Below are 14,547 nucleotides of genomic sequence, written 5' to 3'. Positions count from 1 at the left end.
GGGAAAAGACCTTGGTGGTTAGCTTTAGGAATATAATCTAACGGTTTTTAGCAAGGCAGAGGGAATGGGGGAGAAGGGCAAGGCCTGCCAGCCATGTTTGCCAGGCTCTGGCTGGCTAGAGTCCCTTCAGTCAGGCTTTGCACACACTGGTCAATCCTTTAGAAACACTTTGACGCCCCAGGAAAGCGTTGCCAGCTTCTTACCCTAACTGCCATCCACTGAGCCCCACCTCTCACCGCTGAGCAGCCAGCCGTGTCACACTGGGAGCCGGCCTCCAGCAGACGTGGGACACACTCAGAAGCTGCCCCAACCCCTGAAGTCGTTTCTTCTCTAACCAGCTGGATTTAAGACTGTTCAGCTTCCTTCCCCTGGGGGCTGGGGTTGAGGCTCAGCCATGCTCTGCAGCCCTCTGCCCCTGCACTGGACTTCAGCCTGCTTCCTCCTGACTTTCCTGTTTTCCCCAGCCCTTCCCCTGCCCCTGTGTTTTTGCCGAGATTTATTTTGTGCTGCTTTCATGAAGACTTCCATTCTGCAGTCGTGCTGTCTTCCTTCTGCCGTTTCCTGAGCCCCGAGCCTCTTTGTTATCTTGCTATTATCTCCTGAGCTCTCCCATTAAGCGCTTCATCTGGGCGTTTCTTCTCCGGTGCCCTGTGTTTATTAGATCCGTTGGTTTCTCTTTTCATCTCCTCACTCGTCCTTGCCATCCTTGGCTCTTGTATCTGTGTTCAGATCTGGAGGAGGTTGACTGTTGATTGCTGACATTTGAACGATGTCAACTTTCTCCAGACAAGCTTTGGCATGAGGTCGTGGTGGGGAGGAGCCAGGGATGGCGGAGGATTCTTTGAGCCTTTGCTTCCCCACAGGTAATGACTGCTGGAAACTGAGAACCCTCCTCCCCATCACGCCTTAGTTGCCTAGGTGTGATTTTCATTTTATTTTTTTAAGATTAAACAAATTTAAACTGTGTGTGTGTGTGTGTGTGTGTGTGTGTGTGTCTGGGTGTGGGTCTGTGCATAAGAGTGCAGTGCTCCTGGAGGCCAGAAGAGGGCATCGGATCTCTAGAGTGACAGGTGATTGGTGAAGCAATGAGGTCTGGAAACCAAACTGAGCTCTCCTGCAAAATCAGTATGTGCTCTTAACCCCTGAGCCATCTGTCTTTCCAGCCCCTGAAAATGTTTCTTTAAATGTTTGTTGGTGTGTGTGTGTATGTGTGTGTGTGTATGTATTCGTGTGTGTGTGTCTGAGTGTGCCTATGGAGGACAAACTTGGGGGTCTTCAGGAATGCTGTGCACCTTATTTTTTTGAGACAGAGTCTCTTGTCAGCCTGGAGCTCACCAGTGAGGCTAGACTGACTGGCCAGTGAACCTCATGGATTCTCCTGCAATTACAAGCAAGTGTTACCATGCCTTGTGTTTGCAAGGCAAGTGCTTTGTTTACAGGGCTCTCCTCCCAGCCCTCATGCACGCTCATGCATGCACACACCACACACACACACACACACACACACACACACTCATACTTGCACAGGATGCCCGAAGAGACCAAAGGACAGCTTTGTGAAGTCAGTTTTCTCCTTTTACCTTTCCATTGATTCTGAGCATCACCATGAAGTTGTTGGACTTGCCAAGGCCTTTGCCCCTTGAGCCATCTTACTGGCCCTGTTTTGCTTCTTGAGACACTTTCACTCTGTCACCTAGGCTGACCTGTAATTCACTATTATAGCTCACGTTGTCTGTCCTTGAAGTCACAGCCTCAGACCTCTGAGTGCTGGGATCACAGGTGTGTGATCCCAGAATGTGAGTGGTTCCTGATTCAGCTGTCGAGCCTCTGTGTGGTGAAAACCGGTCAGGTTCTGGGAGACCGCCACACCCCGGGCCCCCTAGGCCCCTCCCATCCTGCTCTGAAAGGGGACGCCTCCCCCCACCCTGTTTCTTTCCGTGGCTTTCCATTGTCCTCCTGAGCGCTACACAACCCTGCGCTCTGTTGACCTCTCTGACCTCCTCTTCTATGTCTGTCAGCATGACGTGGACTGACATCCTTCCCTTCGCTTCCTGCCTCAGCTTTCCCCTAGTGAGTCTTCCCCTGTCTGGCTGATTCCACTCAGCCTCCAGCCCTCAGCTGAGAAGGCCCGTCCCCCAGGAGACCAGACTGCCAGCCAAGGCCCAGCCAGGACTGCCAAGGCCCAGCCAGGACTGCAGAGAGTTACTAAGTCCACCTAGGGAGTGACCGGGCTCGTCTCTGTAGTGTTCAGAAATAAAGGCCAGAGTCCAACCACCATGGCCTTGGGATCCCCACAGTGGGGATGCAGGCAGCTCCTGGCACAAAAAGAGGGTGTTACTGAGTCCTAGAGGAAATCATTTCCAGCTCTCCTGTGGGCTTAAGTTCCTATTTTTTCTTTCTTTCTTTTGTAGGAACAGGGTCTTATAATGTAGCCCAGGCTGGCCTTGAGCTGGTCTTCCTACCTCAGTCTCCCTGGGAACCATAAACCAATGAAGATAGCTCAGGGCTATCTCGTAGCATAGTTCTGGCCTGAGCATGGGTGCTGGACAGCAGAAGGCTGTGCCTGTGACCTGTGAGATCTCTGAGGGAACAGGGCCGAACTGTTGTCTGGAGACAGCAGTGGTTTTCCTTTGAATTGTGTTTTCATTGTGCAAATGGCATTCGGGCAGGGAAAGGCCCAGTTAAGAAGCAGGGAAAGCCGCTGGCTCCCATGCATCTTCCACACCTAATCTGTCAGGAAGAGCGCTGGACCTGGAGTCCAGCACTAAGACTGCCATCTCTCTGCCAGTTTGGACCAGGCCACCTCTGACCGGCTTTACTGCCCATCTCTGTGCCTTGCTGTCTCCCTTGTCTGACTTCACAAGAATATGAAGGCAGCCGGGGCAATTCACTGAGACAGCGTACATTTGCAAGCCCTTGGCGGAGAGTCCAGCATGGGGTGGGTACAGTTTCTTTTTTATCAGAGCAACTGTTTTCATTTCTCTCATATTTTCTGCCAAGCTTTCATCAAATCCAGATGAACATTTTGCACACTGCGGCCGTGCTTTAAATTTAACTTTGCAGTTATCCTTGCTTATACCAAGGCGACGGCTTCGACATTTTCATAATTATTTTGTGGTGGAACACTATGCCACTGGATTGATCCAGCCTTGTTTACGCAGCCGACGTCCTTCTGCTCTTGGACTCTTTCTGGCGTTATAAATAATTCTGTGCTGAATTCTGCACTCTGTGTTAGCTGTGCTTTCAATTGTATCGAGTTTGTATCTCTTCTGTTGAAGCCTTTCCATTCTTCCATTCTTAGTTACTGCTTCAGTCTCCTTTCTGGAATTATCTGTTCATGGCCTTGGGATAAATATCACTTAGCAACTCAGATTTGTGTGAGTATGTGAGTATGTGTGTGTGTTTAGAATCTATGTAATGCAAATGCTCAGGTGAATTTTTATTATGGCTTTTTTTTTTGAAACAAAAATTCTCTATGTAACCCTGGCTGCCTTGGAACTCACTATAGACCAGGCAGGCCTAGAACTCACAGAAATCAGCTATCTCTGCCTCCCAAGAGATGAAATTAAAGGAGTGAGCCACACTGTGCCTGACGATTTTTATGTTGCATAAATTTTAAAAGTTTTGTCTTTCCATCTTTGAATTTCCTCTTCTCCTCCCACCTTTCAGCCCTCACCCCGTTTTTCTTTTTTGGGGCAGGGTCTCACTATGTAGACCAGGCTAGCTTCACAGAGATCTGCTTTCCTCTCCCTCCTGAATGCTGGGTTTAAAGGTCTCTCCCACCATACCCTTTCTCCTCTTCTCTTCTTCCCCTTCCTCATTGCTCTCCATCCCTTTTCTCTTTCTTTTTGAGTCTCCCAGGCTGGCTTCAAGCTTGCCGTGGAGCTGGAAGTGACCTTGAACCTCTGATCCTCTCACCTCGAATGCATCACCACACCTGGGTTACACAGTGCTGAGGACTGGGCCCAGGGCTTTGTGCCAGAAACACGAACACTCCACCAGCTGAGCTATAACCCCAGGCCTCGTTTATAGTTTCTTTTATTGAATTTATCCAACAGACACTATGCAGACTTCTGATCTGTGTGGCAGGTGCATGAAGAGGCATGGGGTAAAAAAAAATACGGCAGGCTCTGGCTTTCAGAAATGGGCTACAGCTGTGCAGCGTGGCCTGATAAGCCTGGTATGTGAGAGCAGCAACAGGGGTCACGGGACTCTGTGCTAGCCTCCTTCTAAGAACTTGCCTGCGCTAGCTCCCCCAAACCTCCCCAAAGTCCTGTGGCTTCACAGCTATTTTTATTTACCCCATTTTGAAGTTGAGGAGAATGGCTACATGGCTTCTCCAAGCTCCAAAAGCAAGTTCCAGCCAAGCCAATAGGCTTCGAAATCAAATGGGGGGGGGGCTTCAGAGCGTGCCTTCTTCACCAGCTCACCAGCAAGGCCCTGTAGCTAGTGATGGAGGTGGCAGCGGCAATGGAGCCTCTGAGTGGGAAAGCCTCCAGGGGGAGGTGAGTCAAAGCTGAGCACTGGAAAACAGAAGACAACTTCACGAGCAGGGGAGGGGCCGGGGAAGAACGGTGTTCACCAATTAGGGCTGGCATCCCACAGGCATGAAGAGCCTTCTCTTGGGACATGAGTGGCCAGAGGCCTAGGAGTTCCCCCCCCGCCCCCAGGCTCCATCACTGCCCAGCTTTCAGTAACCTCTTTATTCACCACAGGTTCCACGTGAGAGTCTGGGGCTATGGAGGCGAGCGAGACACTCAAGGTCCCCGCCTGCATGGCATTTACAGTCCAGTTTTGGAAGAGGCAAGAAGGAAGATGCTCAGAGTACTTGTCATTCATGATGCTCAGCAAACTCCTTCTGGGGCCGGAGACATGGCTCAGCAGTGGATATCCTTTCAGAGGACCTGAGTTTGACTCCCAGCACCTGCATGGCAGCTCACAGCAGAATGGAACTCCACTCCCAGTCAGATCTACAGGCACTGTGTGCGCACACGGAGCATGGACACACGTGCACGCAGAACACCACTTACACATGAAATAAAAAAATTAATATAAAAAATTCTTTCTGCATTTTGGCTCATTCCTGGGAACTTGAGTTCCTCCTTTTTAAAGGCCAACGTAGCCTCTCTTGCAGCTACACGCAAGCATGTGACCCAGACGCCTCCAGTAGATAGATGCTTTAGGTATGGATGGCATGCGGGCATCTCTGTTCTGGAATCAGCAGCGACTCTCCCATGAGTCCCTGCAGTGTGTGACGTGGAGAGATTCAATGCCCCCAATGCATCCTGCTTAAACCAGCTGCCTGTAAGCAGGTGTACTAACTAACAAGTGTGTGACGAGAGAAAGCATCTATTTAGAGACTCAGAGGAACTCAGGGGTTGAGCGGCTAAGAGCCTGGTCCTACCCACAGAACCCGAATCCACTAGGATGCGGAGAACAGGCGTCCCCACCCGGGTGCTGCCAGGTCTTGGTCCCTTAGGGCCTGCTTACACCCTCAGTTGATCATTGGGTCTCCCTTCTTTGAATGGCTTTCCTTTCTCCTGATGAGGCACACAGGCTGCTGCTGGCCGGGAAGAGAGCCTCTGCTCATGGTACCACAGCTCTGGATCTTTTTTGCAAGGACTACTGCACTTTGAGTGTTGTGTCTTGAATCTCTCCGAGTCACCAGGTCAAGGATCATAAACGAACGAGGTGCTAGGGTATGAAGCCTGCCGGGCCTGTCCCGGGAAGAAAGGACGAACAGAGTCAATTCCAGACTGTGGCCCTGGGCTGGGGCTGTCAGCTCTAGCATTTCTCCCAGGAGGCTGGCTCAGTGCCCTTGACATCACTGTGCTGATCAGCTATGGAGAGATAAGCAGGGGACCTCACCCACCATTCTGGATCTGCCTTAATGAAATCAGATTCATGTCCAGGGGGATAAAACAACTAGGAAGGAGTTGGGGAATCACACGGACGAGTTTCTCCACAGGCCTGAGGCCCGTTAGCAGCCTGAGATGCAAGGGTTTTTCTGTCGGATATATTTCTCTGCATTTCCCAAGGCTGCTGGATCAATAGTTACAAACAGCCAGAATAAATTTCTGTCTCTGCTCCCCATTCCCTTGGATGGAAGGGTGGACTGCTGGAAAACTCAGGCTCAGATCAGGAGTTATGGCTGTCCGCAGGTGGGCACGCTGGGTCATCACAGCGCTTTGCAGGTCAGGGCTCCGGTGCCCATTTCATAGACATAGAGGCTGAGCCTAGGAGAGGAGAAACCGGCACGTGCCTCGTGGGCCCCAAGACCTCTGTGAGTGTAACAGAGCACTGTCAGTGTCTGCAGGCGGGAGCTGTACCCATCCCCTGGGAAGGGAAGCCCCCCTTCAAGGTCACATAGGCAGCGCATGGCAGAGCTGGGCAGAGGTCACCGTGTGGGTTGCAGTACCCTTGCCCCCAAAAGCTTGTCCTCCTGGGCCATCTGGCCTCTAAACACAAACTAGGGAATCAGTGGGGTGGGGTGGGAGAGCTGGAACTATCCTGGAAGTTCCTGGAAGAGGGAGGGAGGGTTCTTCCGGGCGTGGAGAGTGTCAATTCCAGGCTTCAGGAGGACCTGATACTCCCCAGGGCTGCAGCTCTATTTTTAGTCTCAAATCCATCAATAGAAAGATCCTGGTGGAGCCAGAGACTCCTGGCTGCCTGATGCTATGAGGGAGAGGATCATTTATTAAGCACTTCCCGTGCGGGGCACCCTGTGTTGTCTCACTGGATTATCAGCTTCGGTCTGTACACACTGCCGTGGTCACCAAGGGAATCCCCATCACTCCACACACGGAAGGAAAATGAAGCTTAAGGAGCTGGGGAAGTTGAGGCCATGTACCTAATATGCTGAACCATGATCTGAATGCAAATCATACTCAGGTCTGTGGGCTCCAAGTTCTTGTCCCAGGGTCCTCATCACTACGTCCTCCGCACCGGTGTAGGAGCCAAGTGAGACAGTGCAATCCCGGGGCTGGGAGACAGGGCTGGGAGGATCCCTGGAGCTCACTGGTCAGTGAGTCTAGCTGATTCGAGGACCATGTCTCAAAGAATCCGATGGAGAGTGGTTGAGGAAGACGCCTGCCTCCTCTTCAGGAATGGGCACACACGTGCACACAGACACACAGATACACACAGAAGATCTTGAACACAAGGTAACTGTCATGTCCGAGTGGAGTGTGGGTAGAGGAGAGATTTTAGAGAAACACCGGAGAGAAGTTGAGATGTCAGGGAAGGAGTTCAGCAGCAGCTGGCTAACTCCTGGCTGTGTGCACTGGGCATCGTGTTAGGAGCGTTCCAGAAGTTATCTTGATTGCCAAGGCAGGGGCTCGGCCCATACCAGCCCTTTGGAGGCCATTGTTAGCCCTCGGTGAGGGAGGAGGAAACAGGCCTGGAGAGGTCAAGTGATGCCCTGAGCGCCACAGTGGAACTCTAGTCCGGATGACTCTGGCAATGCTGCCCTGTCAAGTGGGAGACTGAGTGACAGATGTTCTCAAGGGAGAGGACAGAGAGGCCAAGTCTGTTATCAACCTGCCTTCCTTTCTCCTCCCTCTCCTCCTTTTCCTTGTTACTCTTCTTCTCCTTCTTCTTCTTGTCCTAGTTTTTCAAAACTTTTTATTGACTTGTAAGTTTCACATCATGCACCCGAGTCCCACCCATTCCTCATCTCCTCATTTCTGTCCTTCTCTCTTGCAACAAGCCCCCCCTGCCAAAATAAGAAAAAAAAAAGAAAAACACACATACCACTCCCACCACCACCACCACCACCAAAAACAAAGCATAGAAAACATCTCCTCATGCAGCTGTAGTATGGCCCAGTGTGTCCCACGTTATATCCCTCTGTCCACACATCTTCACTTACAAATATCCACTGCAATGAGTCATTGGTCTGGTTTGGGTTCTCTGGCTTCAATAACACTAATAGCATCAATATCGGATCCTCACCGGGACTCCTCGTGATTATCCTGTTGTTGCCCTGTGTCATGGAGATCCTGCTGCTTTGGATCAGCAGGACTGGCCCTTTCATATGTCCCAATCATTCTCAGGCAATAAAGCTGTTGGGGTGGGCCAACTCAGAGCCCTGGATCTGGGCCCAGGTGGTAGCTGAGCTGATCAGCAAGCTCTCCCTAACCCTGAGCTGCTGCTTCTTCTTCTTCTTCTTCTTCTTCTTCTTCTTCTTCTTCTTCTTCTTCTTCTTCTTCTTCTTCTTCTCCTCCTCCTCCTCCTCCTCCTCCTCCTCCTCCTCCTCCTCCTCCTCCTCCTCCTTCTCCTTCTCCTTCTCCTTCTTCTTCAGGCAGGATCTCACATGTTCCAGATTTTCTGCAAATTCTTGTATAGCCAAGGGTGACCTTGAACTCCTGATCCTTCTCACTCCACACCTTGTGCTACCACACACAACTTACGCAGGGCTGGCTCTCAGACACTGGGCTTCACGCATGCTAGGTGAGCACTCTGCCAGCTACACACCAGCTCCCGTGTTGTCCTTTAAATAAGTTTGTTCATTCGCTCGGATGGCGACAGTCCTGATCACAAAGTTCCCTGGGCAGAGATGGAGGAAGGAGTCTACAGGGGTGAGGAGGAGGTGAAGGGACAGGGTTCATAGTCCCCATGACAGAGGAGAAACCAGGGTCAGGAAGTCAGACCACATAGCATGTGGTGTGGGAATGAATGGAGAAGAACCATTTTTTTTTTCTCAACTGCAATCAACAGGAAGTTGACGTCAAAGGTCAAAGGTCTCTATGAAGGTAGGGAATCACACAATCTCTCATTCGTCTACACACACACACACACGGCTGCATACAAATGTCAAAGAGTTTAGAGACAACTGTAAGACCAGATAGTGACCCCAGCAGGATTTTTGTTTGCTTTGTTTTTGAAACAGAATTTGAGTAGCCCAAAGTGACCTCAAACTTGCTGTGTGGCTGAAGATGACCTTGAACATCTGAGCCTCCTGCCTCCAGCTCCTGTGTGCTGGGTTTGCAGGCATGGGCCACCCTAACCCATTTACCCAGTGCTAGATCTCAAACTCAAAGCCTCACGAATGCCAGGCCAACACTGTGCCAACTGAGCTATCCCTCCAGCCCCGCAGCCGGATTATTTTCAACACAAAGTAAAGTGGTGTTGAATTATGACCCAGAGATAAAACATCCGGAGTCCACACTGAGGTAATGAATGATGTAATGAAGGAACTGGGACAGGGCTCACCTGTGACATTCCAACTGATGTGTATCGTTTCTGTGCCTGTGGGAGGGTGGGACATAGACCCCCGTTCCGGAAGACCGTGGCCTTGCATGGTGGCTTCCCCATCATAGCTCACAGTGGGCAGAGGTAGGGAGAAGAGCCGCCTGTTCAGTGGAGAGCGCAGACTGGGCAATCCCATCTCATCCAGGGGATCCAGTTTAGCATCAACAGTGATATCCTATTGATGTCGCACGTGTCCGCTGGCAGCCTTGGTGAGGGAGCCAGCAGCACCTGGCCGTGTTGGAAAAGGGCCACCCGTCATTTGCACATACACAGCCATTTTCAGCAGCTGTGCCTTCTGTTGGCTGTGACTGTCGGTGCCCTTGCAGGATGAGGACCCCAGGCCCCGGGCTCTGTCCTCAGCCGCTATAAACCCAGAGGCACAAAGAGTTCCATCCCTTTGCTACTGCCCAGGGCTCAGAGGTGCTGCCATCTGAGTGACACCTCCTGTTGAGGGGATGGCATCGCCCAGTGATTTGTAGTTACGGGATTGGCAGCTTCCAGCGGCAGCAGCTGTGACCTTGAGCGCAAAGGAGCAACTGTGTTCAGAAGGGTGCCCAAGGGTGCAGAAGGACAGTGCCCCTTGCTAACCTCAGAAGTTCCTGGGTGCAGTTCCATCTGGTTGTAGGCAGTGGAGACTGAGCCTCAGGACACAGAGCGTCTGGCTGGGGTCTTCCAGGGTCTGCTCTTGGTTTTCCAGTTCATGGGTTCAGCCCTTATGACTATGCCTCAGCAAGTGAGGGGGCCTGGGAACATGGCCATTTTCACTCTCATTCCTGATTGTTTCCTGTGGTGGTTTGAATAAGGATGCCTCCCACCCCCACCCCCACTCCCACCCCGGGCCCATATGTGCTTTGTTGGAGGAAGTATGTCACTAGGAGTGGGCTTGGAGGTTTCAAAAGCTTGCACCCAGGCCCGGACCCGTTCCGAGGCTCGGTCTCTTTCTCTGTCAGGATGTAGCTCTCAGGAACTGCTCCTGTTCATGTGTGCCACCATGCTCCCTGCTGTGATGATAACAGACTAAGCCCCTGAAACTGTAGGCAAGCCCTCAGTTAAATGCGTCCCTTAGAAGAGATGCCTTGGTCGTGGTGTCTCTTCGCAGTAATCCAAGACACTTCTCCTTTGGGTGTGAGTTTTGTCCTGTTTCTGGAAGTCACCTCTCGAGTCTTTTCATTCCTTTCTCTACCAAGCCTTTAGCTTGTTCCCATCTGTTGCATCCCTGTTTTTATGCACCCCTCCTCCATCCCTCTGATGCTCCAGCCTTCCTGCTCTGTCCAGCTACTTCTCCTACAGTCACAGGGCCTCACAAAAAGCCCTTTCTTAATCTTTTATTTCCAGGCCCTAATGCTGCAATTGTTATTTAATAGAAACTACCTGGAAACATAAAATTTATTTCTGCTTCTGTAAATTGGGCGGTGATGACCCTCACTTTTAATCCCAGCACTCTGGATGCAGAGGCAGGAGGATCTCTGTGAGTTAGAGGCCAACCTGGTCTACATAGTGAGAGCCTGCCTCGCATGTGCACACACACACACACACACACACACACACACACACATTTTAAATTTAAAAGAAACATAGCAAGAAGAAAAGTGAGATGTGTTTATGACAGGAGAGAGGGAAGCAGGAAGAAAGGAGGTTGTTGGGGGAAGGAGGAAGAGAGAGAGAACACAGGCTGCCATGCCAGGTACTGTGTCAGCTTGAGGACCCCAGGTGTTTCGGAGGGTGTGCACTCACTGCTAACAGAGTGCACAGTGCCACAGCCTCTTCGGAGCATAACTGGGTTTTAGCAAGTGGAGCATTCATCATTCCCATCTGGCAGTTGCCTCAGGTCCCTCGAGTTTAAGCAGTTAAGAGCATGTGTTCTTTCGGAGGACCTGAGTTCAACTCCCAGCACCTACCTGTGTCTAGCAGTTCCCACCTGCCTATAATTCCAGCTCCAGGGGATCTGGCATTCTTATGGCTTCTGCAGGCACACACACGCACATATAAACACATGTATGCACAGTATAAACACACGTAGAGACGTGAATACACATATTTAAAAATAAAGTAAATATTTTTATTGTTGTTTTGAGACATGGTTTCTCTGTGTAACCCTGGCTGTCCTGGAACTCACTATGTAGCCTTAATCTCACAGATTCACTTGACTCTGCCTCTGGCATGTGCCACCATGCCCAGGTATTTACTTAAAGATTTACTTTATAGCTGGACATGGTGGCACTCACCTTTAACCCCAGCACTCAGGAGGCAGAGCTAGGCAGATCTCTGAGTTAGATGCTAGCCTGGTCTACAGAGTGAGTTCCAGGACAGCCAAGGCTACACAGAGAAACCCTGTCTCAAAAAAACCAAAAAACCAGAAAAGAAATTTCATGTCATATATATTGTTTGTGGAACAATGCAAAATATAGGAAGCAAAAGTAGCCTCTTAGGAAGAGACAGGCGGTGTGGTACCTTCCATGGGGGCACGGCCCCCACTGTTTTCCTATGTTTGACATCACAGAACACCACTTTAAAATAGCCTTTGAAAATACTACCTCTCTTAAGAGTGTTAAGACTCTTAAAATAGTAACTTGGCTGTGGCCAAGTCTGGAAAACACTCTACCCGTGGTTGAAGGTTAATGTGACTGGTAGCTGTCACCCGCCGCAGGAGGACGTGACAGAAGACACTTCCCCCCCTCACTGAAAATGCCTAACACCAACCTAAGCAGAAGGAAGCCATTAGAGAAACCAAACCACAGCTGGCAAACGCTGTACAGGGGTACTCTTCAAAAACAGTCATGGTCGTGAGAAACCAGGAGCGCCCGGGACTCTTTAGAACGGGGTAGGAAAGGAGACAAGAAAGCTAAGTGCCCTCCAGTACCTTTGGCGGGAGCCTGGGACCCAGAGGGCAGAGGGGATTGCAAGCTTAGCAGACAGCCCTAGACTGTGGCTGGCTGCTGAGCCACAGCGAATGCTCCTTGATAACACACAGTGCAAAAAAGCAGGGAAGCAGGCGAGGCGTGCACAGAGCTTCTAGAAATATATACATTTGCACCTTCCCTGCCCACCCCACCCCGCCCCCACGCTAGAAATTATGCTGAAATAAATAAGCTCTTAGGACAAACATTATCATTGGGTTCCACATTTTTTAAAATATGTTTTTGTATGCTTCTAAAGAGTGGTTTTTGAAATATCTAAAGCAGGAATTTAGAAACATGAATCCACAATAGTAATGTGAGATTTAAAAATACCCCACTGACAAGGGGTATTTTTAACCCATGACTGATATTTAAAAATACCCCGCGGAAGGCCCAGAGACAAGGCGGCTCAGTGGGTAGAGGACTTGGCTAGATGCGGGAAGCCCGGCTCCTTCCCCAGCACCACACAAACCCAGGGGTCGGGGGGTCCACACCTGTTGTCCCAGCAGCCTGGAAACAGAAGTTCAAGGTTACCCTTGGCCACTCATTGATTTCTAGGCCAGCCTGAGATTCGTGAGGCCCAGCCTCAAATAACCAAACCAAACCAAAATACCATGAAAAAGAGAGAGAGATTGACAGATCAATTAGATGAAGGATATTGTTGCATCCATGATCCCATTCAAGTGCCTTCTTCCTCCCTCCAGAGGATGGGATGGGGAGGTGGCTTCCCAGGGTCCCTTGCAGCTGGTATTTCATTTTTTCGTGTCTGTTTAATTTGGGACAGGGTCCCATATGCCCAGGCCAGCTTCTGAACTTCAAGGTAGAGGATGATCTTGAGTGGCCTTTTACTATTTTGTTTTCTTTTCCTTTTCTTTTTTTCTTTTAACTCTGTTGCCTTAGCTATACTGGAGCCTACTATGTAGCCAGGTTGACCTTGAACTCACAGAGATCCCCCTGCCTCTCCTTCTTGAGTGCTGGGATTAAAGGTGGGTGCCACCATGACCAATATATGATTTTTTAAATTAAAAATATACAAAAAATTAAAACTGGGTGGTGGGGGGAGAATGGTGAATAAAGTTGGGCACTGGTGGCACACACCTTTAATCGCAGCACTTGGGAGGGAGAGGCAGGTGGATCTCTGTGAGTTCTAGGCCAGTCAGGGCTACACAGAGAAACCCTGTCTCAAAGAACAAAAACCAACAAACAAAAAAGGTAAATGAAATCACCGGACGTGGGTTTAATAAATATTTAATTGCTAACAAATTATAATTATTGTGTATAATTAACTAATTATCACATGATTAACAATAACTATAAATCATAAATATTATTAACGAATTATTAATAATGTTTTTTTTTTTAATTTAAGAACCAAATGATACGAGCAGGAGGATGCAACCCACAGTTATGAAATCAGGAGAACAAATTCGACCACAAAGAAAAACCCCAAAGTTTCCCCAAGTGGAAGGCTGAGAAATGAGAGGAAGTTTAAACCTTTCTATTTCTAGGCGTTCTATTGGGCACACGTGTCTTCCAGGCACAAATCAGGAATACATAACTAATTAGGAAAAAATATCAGATTTGAGTCTCGCAGCCCCCTGGGGTCTCAGACACCTCCTCCGCCGTGTTTACGTCCTCAGGCAGCTTTCAGGAGTCCTTTGCCCACGCACCCGCCACGTGGCCTGGAGGCAGGGTGACTGGCACCTCCTCCCAGAAGCCCTCGGCATGGAGCGAGCGCCCCCTGCTGGACAAGAACGCCAGCACCCCGCGCGGGCCGCTGCTCTGCACCAGCAGGCCCCGCCCCCACCCTACCCCCACCCGGGGTCCAGGACCAGCTCCCCCGCATCACGCGCTCCTCTCCTCACCTTCCCACTCCCTCCCCCCCCCAGGAGCAGAAGGAGAGGGAGCTGTGGCACCCCAGGGGTGAGTGGTTGGAGTTTTAGGCCTGGGATCCCAGGGAGTTCAGGGACTGGCTTGATTCAGAGTGGGGTCTGTGGGAGTCGGGTGGAGGGGTGATGGTTTTCTGCTCCGTGGAGTTTAGAACTGGGCTTTGCGTTTCCGGGAGAATCCCCTCGTTTCTGCTCCCTGGGTGCTCTTGGGCAGTCTCAGAGTGGGCTGGGATACCTGCCCACAGGGTTATTAATAAGCAGCGGCTTTCACTCTCTCCTATTTAAGCAGCCGTGGGAGGGCCACCTCCCCACCCCCCCATACCCACCCCCTGCGGGACAAGAGGTGAGATTACCCGCGGAGGGTCAGGCTTTAAGACCTCCCTCTTTTCCACACCGGCCTGTGGATCAGCTCTTGGCCTGGCCTAGGTGGACAGAGAGGACCTTGTTTAGGCTCCAGGACTCTCTGTGTGACTTCTGGGCTGCCAGAGGCTTCAGAAATCTTTGTCACA

This window comes from Meriones unguiculatus, chromosome 3 (genome assembly GCF_030254825.1).
Source record: "Meriones unguiculatus strain TT.TT164.6M chromosome 3, Bangor_MerUng_6.1, whole genome shotgun sequence".
NCBI classification, from domain to species: Eukaryota; Metazoa; Chordata; class Mammalia; order Rodentia; family Muridae; genus Meriones; species Meriones unguiculatus.
The sequence above is the reverse complement of the archived record's forward strand: the minus strand, read 5'-3'. Positions refer to the sequence as shown.